The sequence below is a fragment of the Gasterosteus aculeatus genome, chromosome 2, assembly GCF_964276395.1.
Source record: "Gasterosteus aculeatus chromosome 2, fGasAcu3.hap1.1, whole genome shotgun sequence".
Taxonomy (NCBI): domain Eukaryota; kingdom Metazoa; phylum Chordata; class Actinopteri; order Perciformes; family Gasterosteidae; genus Gasterosteus; species Gasterosteus aculeatus.
Genome location: NC_135689.1, coordinates 17369630 through 17384255, shown reverse-complemented (window position 1 = coordinate 17384255; position 14626 = coordinate 17369630). Strand labels below are relative to the sequence as shown.

The following is a 14626-nucleotide window of genomic DNA, read 5'->3' as shown; positions in this document are numbered from 1 at the left end:
CATCACTTTGCATTTAGATAACCATCGCCTCGCCACCCCAAATTGGTCCGGAGCAGGGGGGAGGGGGGGATAAAGAGAGGGAGATAGGACAGGAGGGGGGGGCGATATTGAAGTTCAAGCCGAATCCCTTCCTGGAGAAATAATTACAGATGTGGGATCCCCCGTAGACGGTAACACACAAGGAAATTTTAGAGAAAATGCCGACCAGCAATTTTACCACTGGCAATTATGATCAACAGCATTTTTTCCATTATACTTTCATTTCCCCGCTCCCCTGGTGTGTCACTCGCACATATCTATTTTGTTCCAGAATCACTCCTATTTTGCAGCCCCACAGGTATGCCAAACCAAGTTTAATGACAACGGTTATACCTTTCAGAGCCAATGAGCCATAGCAGCGTGATCGGGAAAAGTTTCGAAACATGAAAGCGTCAGTTTTATGTGGTGACGTCGGTGAAGGGGAGCCCACGTTATGTGAGAGCATTCATGAGTCATTCTTTACTGGTACACACCTGAAGTACTGCTCTTGCAGCATTGTGCTTGCGTACACATTTGCATGGATATAGCACAAGCAGCGTCTACGTGCAGCTACAGTAACACAACCATCACAGGATGAAGTGAAGTTTCCAAATGAGCCGTTAATCCGAGCTCAAAATCAAGTGATCTGATGAAGTTTGTGTTTACACGCGACGCAGCGTGTAATTGGAATGAACGTGGAGGAAATGGTTTTTAGACTTTCTCGGAGGCTTACTGGTCTTATTCATACTCAGTGAGCAGAATAATGAGATTCCAATATTTCAGATCAAGCACCGTGACAAAAACTGTTGTTTTAACCTGAATGATAAAAAATGTTGTCAATTTTTCCGAGGCGGCTATATTAATCTCAGGAGGCAATTCTTCCACTCAAAGGATTATAGTAACGTGAAATATCCACTGCACAAAGGAACAGAGCAGATGTGAGTATGTAATTGCTATGATAATAAACTTATGCAATAATAATACTTTAATTTTATATAGCGCCCCTTATAGTACCAAAGACACTTTACAAATGTTAATGTTACATAATAAAACAATCTTTGGAATGTGCATAAAAGCAGGGATGATAAAACTGCACAGGCATCTGATAAATCAACACCAGGCAACTTTTCTGTGTGCTTATCTGCCACTGAGTGGAGAACACGCACCTTCACGCACGTACGTGCACTGCCCTTTTGTTTGTACACCACAATCAGCGCAGGCCGAGATGAAATGTAAATGTGAACTGTATGAAAGGAAAGTAAGCGTGTACTTCTGTGTGTGCACCAGCAATTTGTGATTGTAGACCACAAACTATTTTACAGGAACATTCACTCCTATTTTAATTAACCCAGTTGTGTACAAAGGTCGAGATTATTTTAAGTCTTATTTTTCCCGTTTCATTTCCCGTTCCCTAGCGACAGTCAATGATGCTTTCTTCTCCACCTCTTGTTTTGACAATGATGACTATAGGTCCAATAGTTTTGATTTAGTTTCAGTTACAGATAAACCATCTTTCCCATAATAGTCTACTCACTTTGAAACCAAACCACGAACCGGACTTTAGCCATAGTGGTGCTGCAACACTAAAAAGGTTTCCTTTCCTTTTGTTTCCCTTTAAAGCTTCCCTTTGTTGTTCTTCAGGGAATCTACTAAATATGTATATTGTTTAATTTGGAAGACTTTCTGGCCACGCATTTGCTTAAAAAATCATCTTTGCATAACAATGTATAAAAGGTTTGCTCCATGTCAAAACGGATTCACTTTACATTACTACAACTTAATGGCACACAGACTGCAAAGCAAAGTCAAAAGAAGGGCTTTTGAAAAACATTCACTATCAAGTATTTTAAAATAAAAGTCTCCTCTAAATCTACATACGAGTTGTAATAACCCCCCTTTCACCAATTCAGCCCATTCTCACTGCGACACATCTGAGTTGAAGGTAATGATGAGCGGCACAGTCTCATTACAATGTAGACAAGATGAGGAAGAAGCTAAACACCAGCGTGCCAGCATCGATTCAGCGCAACAGAGAGACTGAGGCGAAACTGCGAGGGAAACCCCGTCAATGGTCCATTACAACAAAAGCCCATTTCACTTAATGGGGTGACGAGGGAGACGCTTTCCATCGGTACTCTGTTACAATTCATCACTACTTTACAGAAAAACACCTTTTAGGCGTTCGATATAAATGGCCGGTCATATTCTACGGACGAACATTTGACACAAACTGCAAAGCTGCAAGTGGACGGCAGCTTTAGCCTCCGTCTCTCTGCGGTCTTGGAAGCAGCATGGAGCAGATCACCTTGCTCTCCCTCTTTCCGGCTGCTATCCATCGGCTCTCCTGCAAACACTTGTCCAGCAGCATTAGCAGCCTCCCCTGCCGCTCGTCTGTGGCCGGGCTGTAATTTCAGACGGATACAGGGGAGACAAAAGGAGGAAGTTCGGCAGGAGTCCGGCCTCTGCATTCGCTCGTGAGAGTGTGTGTGTGTGTGTGTGTGTGTGTCAGCGTGCGTAGGCGGGCCTCACATGTGCGGTAAAGATCAAGCAGAGACGAAACAAGTGAAAAGAACTGAAGGCCGTTCGTACGTTGGTCGTACATCCCTTCTTCACCCTCATGCTGGCGTTCCTCTTTTCCCATCTACTGCTCTTCTCATCTCTCTCTGTAATTGCAGCTGCATTTGCTCTCACAGAGGGATCACTCTGATTTTGTCACTGATCAAAAGCGGAAAAAGAAGACGACAGACTCTTGTCGGTGAAACAAAAGGAACTTCAACATAGAAACAAGAGGAAATCTGCCCGATCTCAACCGAGCCACACCGACCCCTGGGCTTTTTAAGCACAAAAGTTGAGAGTTAATTTGATTTGTTTCTTTAAGTCATAAAGAAAGCGACAAAAACACAAAAAAAACAGCTAATTAGCTTCTTTTTCAGGCGTCTCTCTCTGTGGAGATTTTAATTATGATTTGGCATCAGTTTACTGGATGAAATGGACGTTGCTGATCAAGGCTCTGTTGGAAAGTCGAAAGAGATGGAGGGAGATACAAGCAAACCACAAAAATGAGGGACAGACAGAGAGCGAGAGAGAGAGAGAGAGAGATTGCCGAGTGGATCAAACACATTTTCATTCACACCGTGCTCAGTGACATGCTGACAAGACATGCAAACCCAGCAAGACCCACATCGGACGCAGGGCTCTTTTGCTCGCTGCAGAATTTGGTTTTAAGAAGATAAAAGAAAATGCAAAATAGATGTATGTATTTTCTTTTCCCGGAAGAATCATTTGATGCATCGTCTGTCCCTGGTAAATTGGAAATACATTTAAAAACGATTGAATAGTCGCAAAAAAGCAATGCACCTTGTCACTCTTTTCATACTAAACCGGGTCCAATCCTTCTGTTCTTACCTTGTGAGGTCAATGCGGAAGCGATTTAAACTTGAATTCTCTCACGCCGACCAGGCGGCGGCTCTTCTGGTCGCAGAAAGAAGTCTGATTGAATGGCAGCGGCGAGCCGTTGTACCCTTGCAGCTCGAGCAATTTTATAACCTTCAGCTGGATCTGGCTCCCGCTTTTCAACAACCAAAGGCCTTTCTCTAGACACTTAATACGGCACTGATTTGTATTGATAAAGATTCCAGCTGAACAAGCACAACAGGGCAGATGCGGATGACTCAGTTTTTTTGAGAAATGAACAGGGACACTTTTTGATCATGGCCGTTGGAACCAGTTGGATTTTAAATTGCGACGCTTTGTAATGTTTTATTTCCAACTTGTTGAGTCGGACCAACCCCATCAAGACTCACAATACCAGATGGTTTCTCAGTGCATCGAAACCAAGCTGTGCATAAGCTTAACATAGGGTAACCTGACTTAAACTGTCCAACTTGTTGGACTGGAATGCGATTGACCCAGGTGTGACGTCATTCCCAGCTCAGACTTCCGATTTCTCAGGCAAATTTAATGCAGCATTAGCGGAAAGGATGTTCACACACACAAATGCACAAACACAGTAATGTGAGCAGCGCAGGATTATATATACATAACCGCATCCTCTGCCTCTGCGGGAAACCCGACACCCCATTGCCCCATATGAAAACTCTCTAGTCATCACTAATATGGGCTGGAATATCATCATTTATTATGCACCAGGAGACCGCAAAGGTCATAGCAGAGGCCCAGGATAAACGCCAGTCCTGCACATGAGAAGAAATGATGGCGCTTGAACAAACACCAACATTGCATCGTCCTTCATGGTGCACATCAACATGTTTCCCCTGTTCCCAGAGTCCCCTGTTGGGTTTTAAAGGGTTACAGTGGAAGTTCCACAGCCAGAGATGGTTTTGATTTAACCAGTTATATTGTGCATTTGTGAACAACAACTTTTCTTACTTACGATTTTGTGTTCAGATCTGTGTGATGACATCAAGGCTACATTCAATTCAAATTTCCCAGTGGTGATTGCCAGGATCATGACACTGAAGGAGCTAAATGGAATCCAGTCCCTGTTAATTGATGAGTCATGATATGCTGCGGTGCTGAGGATTTAATCCGAATGGAGAGACATGGACAGAAACATGGCTGTGGCCAAATATTTGACATGAAAAGAGTTGTTACTTGGTGTAAAAATGGTGAATGTGCACCAACTCCCAAAAACGAAGAGCTTCCTGAAATGCGCTCAGTCTGCGACGATTCTGCAGCTGCGTTGATTACCTTCATCAGACCCACTGACAAGGTATGATAGTTTTGGGGAAATGGTCCAATATAACAAATAATGTCGGGAGCTTGTGGTATGTAGTTTAGTAAAACAATACTAAACCAGTTACTTTTTGATATTTTGGCCACAAGGGGACCAAGGAGTTGCATTAACTCAATAAAGTGAAGTGTATTGAGTTATGTTAGCTAACGCGTTGGCTAACTTCATTTAACGCTAACGTTACAGAACTAGTTGCCATGAAGCAGCTTTAGCATCCAACGGGAGTTTTTGTTTCCATACTAAATTCAATATTTATTCCTAATTCTTTTTTTTTTTCCTCTCCACCAACTCCTTTGAGAAATGCTTTTGCCCTTTTAGCAATTAAATGCTCCTCTATGTTTCTAGCTAACTCCCAGCTTTGTTTGCTCTCTGGTGGCTTTAACGTTAGCATGCGGCGCTATTATCAGAGCTTCTTCACTGCACCACAACAACAAATGAACTGTTAATGCAGTGTTGAATAAGCATATATTCACAGCCCGCACATTCAGTCAACTTTTGTACAATTAGACTTTGTCAAGTTTGCCTTACATTATTGTAATTGATAATTATTTGAGGTACGAGTGCCAAAGGTGCTGCTACTTGAGAAGCATCGTGTCCGGCTGAGGCAGAAAACAATGTGCAGGTCAAAGCAGACCTCTGAAGGCCGGTCTATAACCTCACCTCGTATTTGTCCTTTTCTACGGTTGTACAAAGCATCTCCCCAGAAGTCTCCCTTTTCCCCTTTGCAATGATTTCGGGAAACGTACATTTAATCCGCTCCAACGCGAGTAAACGTGAGTAACTGATCAGATCAGAGAACACCACACACACTTTGCTGATCGGTTTTATTGATAGTTTAGTTGGTTGTGTTACACCTTTTTATTTAAAAAAAAAACGGTCCAATCTGCGATTCTTTATATTTGTGGTCGCTCAAGTCTGTTCAGCTCTATTTCATCCATGTCAAGTTCCCATTGCCTTATAGAAATAACATTTGTTTCAGTTTACCCACAACCTTGTTACATATTTTATCAGAACGTTGCTTCAATTTTGGGTGAATAAACACATTCACAAACATCACGAAATAAGAGGCCTAAAACCAGGACAGTGCCACTCTGCGTGCGTTATACGATGACAACAGAGACCCATCGGGCTCGACAGGAGCCGCCTTCCATCAGCGGTGTGACAAAGACTCCAACACACGGCGAGAGACCCTCCTCGGGCCCGATGCCGCCACCTACGCGCGCCACCGCGCGGTGCGTGTGGCGACCCGCCGCTCCACCATCCACCGCCAGGGGGCGCACTCATGTCACTAACCTCCCCGCCTCTCTCTCCCTCCCTCCCTGTCTCTCTCTCTCTCTCATTCCCTCTACCAGGGGATGCCGGCGTCTACCCGCAGCTCTCCCCTCATTCATGCTGATCGCTGCTGTCCTGCGCGCACGGAACTGCAGAGCTGAGCCTGGACACCGGTGCTGCTGCTGCTGCTGCTGCTGCCGCTGCTCTCTGACAAGCCCGCCGGGAATGGAAATGTCTTCTGCCGCAACTCTGACATCTTAAAAAGACAAAACATGCCAAGGAGGGCGAACGCGAAGGGCGGTTTGAGCAGTAAGTACAGGCAAACTTTTTTTGGTTCGTGGTTGCTTGTCATTTTGGGAAAAAAAAAGAAGAGAATTCGTCCCTTATCCGAAATGTCGGTGACATTCCTGCTCTCCTCCTCCTCCTCCTCCTCCGACCCTTCCCTCTCCATCCCGTCCACCGGTGTCTCTCTGCGGTGTCACGAGCACACGCGGAGCGGGTCTGCGGCTGCGGGAGAAATGGGGCTTTCTGTAGACGTTCTCTTTTATTTCACCTTTGTGCTTGGAAACATCGCAAGGCTTGTTTTGCGCACGGAAGCAGCCGCACGCACGAGGAGGTTTGCGCATGAACACCAGCTCCAAAATGTCGTTTTTTTGTTGTTTACTTGGAATTGGCCAAGTTGTGTGACGGTGACGGATCGCAGTTCCTCACAGGAAAGGAACTGCGCATTGTGGAGGCACAAGCGGCCGCATGAATAGGCTGTTTGTGTCTCCGCGGGGGGGGTGTTTTTATGATCTCCCGCGTGCCTGAGCTTTACTGCTTGGTGTGTTTGGTGCATGTCACATCGCGGCAGTGCCAGAGGAGCAGGTGTAGGATCGTTAGCCAAGACGCATTTGATTAAACCCGGTGTCCATGTGAGCAACGCTGCATCTGCGCCGGAGACGCGATTTAAACTTGAACGCACTCTTTGCGCCAGTTGCGCGTGTGCTTGTGCGTGTATATTGGTGCATGTAAGCGGTCCTAATGTGTCATGGTGTGCGCGCGCGTGTGTGTGTGTGTGTGCAAGTTGGTACCAGTGTGCTTGTTCAGATGCAACATGCACATCTTTGAATGTGTCTATTGGTGCATGTAACGTTAGTGCTTGACCCGCGTGTGAGTGCATGTAGCTTGGGCGTGTGTGTGCGCGTGCTCCTCACCAACCCACCTACTCATCAACACACAGACACAAACACACACACACACACACACACACACACACAGATCGCTTTGGATTCACATCAACATGCCCTGACAGTTTTGTGTCACCTTATGCATTTTTGACGTGATATGCGTAGGTGAGGCAGACGGGCTGATTCTGAGAGACTACGGGCACCAAGCCACCGGTTTGACTGCCAAAGCACATTGAAAGAAATCTCACCAGGTTGTGTGTGTGTGTGTGTGAGATGAAAGAGTGTTCCTTTTGCATGTTCAGAATCTCCTCTCATCTGCTTCTCTCTCCCTTCTTATCTCTCTCCTCTCTCTGAACCCCGCAATAATGCGCGCGCGTGTGTGTGTGTGTGTGTGTGTGTGTGTGTGTGTGTGTGTGTGTGTGTGTGTGTGTGTGTGTGTGTGTGTGTGTGTGTGTGTGTGTGTGTGTGTGTGTGTGTGTGTGTGTGTGTGTGTGTGTGTGTGTGTGTGTGTGTGTGTGCGTGTGTGTGTGTGAGAGAGAGAAACGATGTGGGAGCTAGAGACGTGTGGAGGGGGTAAGAAATCCGCCCCCCCCCCCACACTCTGTTGAGCGCCTGTGTCATGATGTGCCTGTGCTGGGGCTCGTTGATAAGGATGAAACCCTGAACATCACCTCCACTTTGGGGCTGCGGCGTGACATCCGAGCTGACTGACTGCCCGCCTGGTTAAAGTGACACGATGACAACGGTAGAACATACTGGTTCCTGTTGTACCCGCTGACACGTGCTGCGTGTGTTCGCCTGCCTGTAACCTCGTGACACGGTTTGTTCTCAAAGTCTTTTATTTTTAATTTCTTCTGGCGGGTTATCTTTTCTTCGCGCTCTCTATGTTTTCACCTTTGTACCCTGTAACCAGGGTTCAGTCATATTTAAAGCAAGTTCTACAGTGACCAGATCTTCTGTGGTGTTTTTCTGATGTTCCGGGATCGACTGATGCATAAATTACTGCAAGGTCCGACTTTTTATGAGGGGGGGTATTAAGATAAACGGCCTCAATCTGAGTTCACTGTCGCCCCAAGTCTCCTCCTTCTGGAGCTTCCTCGGCAACGCATCACAAGTGAGAGTAGACTCCGTCTCCGGTTTTGGGCAAACACTTGCACGGATGGGTGGGCGGTTCCGCCCGGTGTCGTGTCAGTGGCTCAGGCCCCAGCCGAGCTGAGAGCCGCCGGCGACCGGGACGCACCCAGCGGTTCTGTTTGCTTTGAGCCGCTTCATACCTCAAGTGACTGTGATGGATAAACGGAGGAGGAGGGGTGGCAATAGAAAGCCAATAAACCAGATTGAAAGCAGTTTGAACTGATTCCCATTTGAGAAACACCCCCCACGACAAGGGTCCTTCCAACGTGGCCGTGGATATAATGAAACGGCCATTTGGCCGAGGAAGGAGGAGTTGTTTTTATTCATTTATTCAGTGCGTTGAAATGCTGCATGGCCGAGCAGTGTTGGAGCCACACTCTCGCCTATAGAGGCTGACTACAGACTGCCAAGTAAATTCATATTAAATGGCAAAATACCAGGTTTAATCCCTCAGACAACACTAGTTGTTTTAACTGCTCTTGGAAGGCAATCTAATTAGCTCAGACTTAAGAAGGGTAGAACAGTGTTTGTGAATGGTTTCTCCTCCATCGAGGCAGCGACCAGTCAATCACAGTGAGCCCGTCCTGAAGCATATTCTCTATGCTCTGCTATACTGTAAAAAGACCATTTTAATCAGGAGTGGCCACACTTTTTCAGCTACTTTTCAATCGTCCAAGTCTTGGCGATGGACCTCCCGTGGACCGGCCAACGGGGACATCGGCGACGCTAAAAGCCAAGTCAATGTGAAAAACTGCGCATGCGTGGTGACCTGTCGTGATTTTTTCTCAATTTCAATGACCAATTGGGCGCCACGGATCTAAATATTACTGAATGAATATCGTGCTGTATTGAAGAAGACTCGCAACTAGAGATTGAGACACACTCGTGTTTATAATGTTTACTGAGGGAATAAATCAAGAGAGAGGTGGGTTTATTTATTCTATACAATAGCACTTATTTTTTGCCACCAGAGCAGTCGCCCCGTGCTGGTTATTGCAGAGAATCCGCTTCCCCATCATCTTGAAAAGAATGATTTTGGGAGTTAAAGAAACAGACGGTAGCAGTGAGTGTGCACTGTCACTCCCCTACAGTACATGCCAATGATTCATTGCAACTTAGCAAGAGGCAATATCCATCACACTCTACTAAGAATAACTGTAAATTATACAAACATTTTTATCAACATTAATAATGGATGATTGCAATAAATGGTTGTCAACATGAGTATTTGTGCTCCTCCAGCGGAGGAGCCATTCTCTTTTGCAGCAGGGACAAAGTGTTTACACTCCCAATTTCCGTCTGAGCTGAACAGAAGGAGGAAGAGGTTGGGCGAGAGAAGATGTGAGCAAAAGGGAAAAAAAGAGGTAGAGCGGTGAAACGATGGCGCTTTTAAGTCCCCGGTACCTTTTTGATGCAGCCTCCGCACAGAAAGGCCGAGGCAGATCAAACGGGGGCCGGCAGACCGCAACAGTTTCTCTAGTAAGACGGCGACACAGATGTGACGGGTAACCGCGAGGTGGCTGACACTTTTTTGCACGCCGCCTGCTTGCAAACACCCGCTTCTCACGTTCCGAATAAGACTTGCGAGGAGCCCGTTTGATTGTCGCCGTCGCATGCATTTGCGAGCGAGAGCTGCGGCTTGTGAGGAGTTATTTCGGTGTGAGCAAGGATGATTCTGCAGTTGTTTTATCAAGCAATTAAAAGAACTCCAGCAAACCGTTTTCACCTTCTGCTGCTGCTGCAGACCATACAGCTTGTGTTTGTTGTCCCAAATGGCCAATTTCTGCCTTATGTTCTGTGCTGTCTGAACAGTTGATGCAGCAAAATAATTGTGTGTGTGTGTGTGTGTGTGTGTGTTTGTAGCGGAACCAACCCACATTTCTGAGCTCGTCTGCATTTCCTGCGCTTGCGATATTAGTCCCATCAGCACGTCCCCGTATTTCCATGACACACACACACTTGGACATCCTCCTCTACCCCCCCTTCCCTCCTTGTGTATATTTAGTTCTGGGCCAAGGTCAGAGTTGGAGAGCTTCGTTCTCATTTCTTCCGTACATGGCTTTTGGATGCAAATCTGTGATCTGGTCTCTGTAGTGCTGGTGGTTAAATCATTTCCCCAGGCCAGAAAGCAGGAAATGCAAAAGTCAGACAGAAGGAAGGATGAGGCGATACGACCATGAGGCATCACACCCTGTATGTTTAACTCCAGAAAGACCGCCAGCTGTTATGTTCTGCTCACAGCTCTAATATTTGGCCCTACCGTGCCAGGAGAGGTTCTATCATGATGAAAGCCCCCAAAGAATCTATGTGTAAGTTTGTGCTGTCTGGTTCCTCTGGATGTCTCCCCAGGCGAGCCCATGTAAAGCACTTTGAGGTGAAGCCTCTGTACGCTCTGTCACAGTCCTGGAGAGAGAGACAAAACTGAATTCTGAATCTGAATTAATACAAATGGCACGCCGCAGGCTTCTCTTGAACCACCTTGCCCATGTCTGCCGCTTGGCACCAAATGAACACTAGAGGATCGGGAGAAGCCAAAGATCTAAGGCTCGACGAGTCCGGCTTCCTCCACGTGGAGCCTTTGCTCAATGCTGTCTTTATGAAGCGGGAAAAGAGAGACATCTAGCAGGTGGTAGGGATGGGAAACGCTATGACACCGCAGCCCTGCTGAACATGTTAAGTGGTCTAAACGCAGAGAAAAGAAAAGGAAGGGGGGAGCACCAGAGTTACGACAAGAGGGATAAAAAAAAACGTAACATTTCTATGAGAACTTCATAGAAATGTCCATAACAATTCTATGAAACTTTTGGCAGCAACATTAAAGGTATGGTACCAGTCAATTCTCATTCAATTGAATGAGAATGTGCGTCCGAACCTTTGAAAAGCAAAATAACTCAGATCAAATAATATCCAATAGCAAACAAAGAATCCCTCAAAAACTCAGGCAGGGTGTTTTGCCTATAATGTTAGCCATACATCATTCTGTCTGAAGATGGACTAATGGATTTGGTAATTTTGCAACCCACCTTGGAATCCAATCTTAACAAGTTCTGTGAATTGCCGGGAACCCAGCGTGTGTAAATGGGAGATTCAAACAAACGCTTGCTTTTACATATATATATTTTTTTGCAGCCCAAAGTCTATATTGTTCACAATATCCTAAATGTCTAACTTCATTCAAGGGCCCAAAACCTTTTGGTTCCTCCCCCTGTGAAAGACTTTACCGTCCAGAGACAGTTCATTTTCCAAACTGTGTGGCATCTCAAACAAATGCATATAACTGAAAACAAAAAAAAATGCATTCGTATGATTTGTGTCTCATCATGTTGGCAGCAGAAACTATTTTCTAGCTGCAGAAATAATTAAGAAAGACAGCGAGACATTTTGAGAGGGATGCTGGCAGGTTGCACTTGGCCCCCCGGTGAGGGAGGAAACGGCAGTGGAATGACGAGGAATGACTGTGCACAAATGCTGAGTCAGTGAATACAATGACATCCCCTCAATCCCCCCCCCCCCCCCCCCCCCCACACACACACACACACAGGCTCATCTCATTTTGTTGAGTGCTTCGTCAAACACAAACCTGCATGTGTGAAGGATGCGTGGCGGTACGGTTTTGTCTTCGTGTGTGTGTGTGTGTGTGTGAGAGATATGAGATCAGAGAATGATGCGGCCTCTCATGTGCCTCTTGGCTTCCAGGTTCAGCGTTTTGCTCAAGGACACCACAGCAGGTGTCGCCCCCCCCACCCCCTAGTTAGTCTATCGCTAGCACTTCAATATTTAGCCTGACTGCTTTGCACCAAACTGCTTAACGGGGCTCCCGGTGCAGAGAGGTCCAACGTCTCCAGTGGACATCCGTCTTACTCTCGCGTATCGGAGGGAGAAGCAGTGCACAGGTGCCTGACTCCTGCTTGACGGTAGCGGCTTCGGCTCGGCTGTGATGTATGAAGACTCGCCGGAGTTGATGGATTTATTTCCTCTGCTCACTTTTGAGCTTCCCGGAGCGAAAGTTCCGCCAATCAAGCTCCACTTTCCATTCTTCCTCCGCCTTTGTATGCCAGACCCCCCCCCCCACACCTCAGCTCCCCACCCGGCTTTCTGTCTGGGAGAAGGATGCGGCTGATGAGACACAGAAACGGTGTAGCGTTGATTGTAAATGCTTCCACTTGCGCACAACAAAGAGAAACGCCGGGGTCAAAATCCGTTTTAAACACCTTGAGGTTTCCCAGTCGTAGGAGGCGCCCGAGGAAATCGCCCCCCGTGCCGCCACCTTACTAGACCCTCCCTGCATGGCAAACCACTTTAAGGCGATGCAGACGGGCAATTTAGCTTTTTAACAGACGCGGGGGGTTGCAAATGGACCAAAATTGGGGAGATAGTGTTGAGTTGTGTGCAGGCAGCAGTGACACAGCCACGGGAGAAGCTTTTGTCTGCTGATAGATTTACTCAATAACCTCTGCCTAATGGGGCTTTCTATTATTTCCCGTTTTTAATGCCTATCTGTACTTCTCTCTCTTTTGTCACAATTTAGATATTGTGTGTCATTATTTAGTTTCATCCTCTCCTGGTGTCTTTGTTCCTTCATTCTCACCTCGTCCTTTGGGATATTCACAAGGCTTTGACAAAAAGAGAAATGAGGGGATTTAAATTTGACCCCATAGATGATATTAAAAGTTGTTGTTGTGAAGATCTTCTCAACTTTTTCAACATAAGCAAGCTTTTCTTTTTCAGACTTGCAGGTGAAATGTGTTGGATTTTGTACAATTAAGGGGAGCACTCCCTGGGAGGTATGTTTGCATCTAAATGTTTCGTACAGTGTGAAAGCCCTCACACATTTAGTTCTGTCCTAGAGAGTCATCTGGAAGCGGAGGAAAGACACGCTGGATTCACTCTCACGTGACCAGAAAACCCAAGCAAGACGTCTCCTGGGACGGGAGTTCACTTTTACTCGAGTCCAGTCTCAGCGATTCACACATTATCACAGATTTGTCTTTGTTTGCTCATGCTGCTCCGGACTCAAATATCTGCAGCAATTTCTTTGATGGATGTTAGCATGTCAACACGCCGCACCAGCCTGGTGAACATTAAACCTGCTAAACATCTGCGTGTTAACTAACCGCATTATCCGCTTCACTCATGAGCCAAAAGCACCAATCAGTGGACTGTTGGGTTCGCCGTGTGGGCTACAGGCACAAGTCACATCAGGCAATCTGAAAAGCCCTCTGCCTCTACCTCCTTGTTTCCACGCTGTTTTAAAGATGTTTTATTCTTTGTAGTTTTACCATCTCCTCCATTCAGTCCCTTCATCTGTTTTTTAACATAGATGCAGTATCTGCCCCCCCCCCCTTCTCTTGTCTGACTAGTGCTGTTGATTTTAGAGATCTCAGCAGACTGACTAGTGGAGGCTTTGCTGCAGGCAGCTCCTTCTCCCTAATGAGAGAAACGGCGCCATTTGCTGCATACATACACTTCTTTGCTCTGTGGTTGTGTGTGTGTGTGTGTGTGTGTGTGTGTGTGTGTGTGTGTGTATTCATGGCAGCCTGTGCCTGTGCGTATAGGGGGTTTGAGTGTTTATGTGTGTGGTTTTGGGAAATTGGTTGTGTGAAATATCATGTGGATGTTTGAGTCGGCCTGTTTTTGTGTGTAGCTGAGGGGTTTGTTATTGAGCGTGTGTGTGTCTGTGTGTGTGTGTGTGTGTGTTTCATGCCTCGCCTCTCCACGCACGGTTTCAAATTCTTTCCTCTTGTGAAACCGAGGAAACTGAACAGTTTATGTGGCTGTTGAACACAACATTTCATTTTCCTGTGTGCCGATGTAGTTGACTGGCTTCCCTGTGTACTCCGGGAGGAATTCAACTCCATGTTTCTTCTTCAGTGAATTCCTATTATAAACTCTGTTCATGCATACCTGAACACGTGTGTTTCTGTGTGTGTTTGACAGGAGTCCTCCGATAGAGAAGTACATTTCTTCCGTCCAGTCTGCGGCTCCTGGTCTCTTTTACCTACATTTAATTAAACTGCAAGTATGGGTTTCCTTTTATTTTAGATTTTTCTTAATTATGGATGAATAATGTGGTCCAATTGTGGTCAAATTATGAAATTAATGAATTGATTTAGTTTAATCAGGAAGCTGAAACTGCCCATATCCACCTCTGGTACAAAAGAATGTAGCGTTATGTAAACATGCGATTGCCTTCCTACTATTGTCTTCTTTTAACAACGCAATACACCGACCTGTACGTTGCCGTTGGCAACATTGGTGAAGGAGCCATGCAGGTTTAAAG

At 46.1% G+C, this 14626-nt stretch overlaps 1 protein-coding gene across 2 annotated transcripts in view; it reads left to right on the top strand.

Annotated features, from left to right (window-relative positions):
• The first annotated feature begins 6110 nt into the window (after positions 1-6110).
• Positions 6111-14626, top strand: part of LOC120829387 (plexin-A1) — a 181092-nt gene continuing 172576 nt past the window's right edge. For both annotated transcript variants that reach the window (XM_078085495.1, XM_078085483.1), the window contains exon 1: positions 6111-6352. The gene's annotated coding sequence lies outside the window, so the exon portion shown is untranslated. The remainder of the gene's footprint in view (positions 6353-14626) is intronic.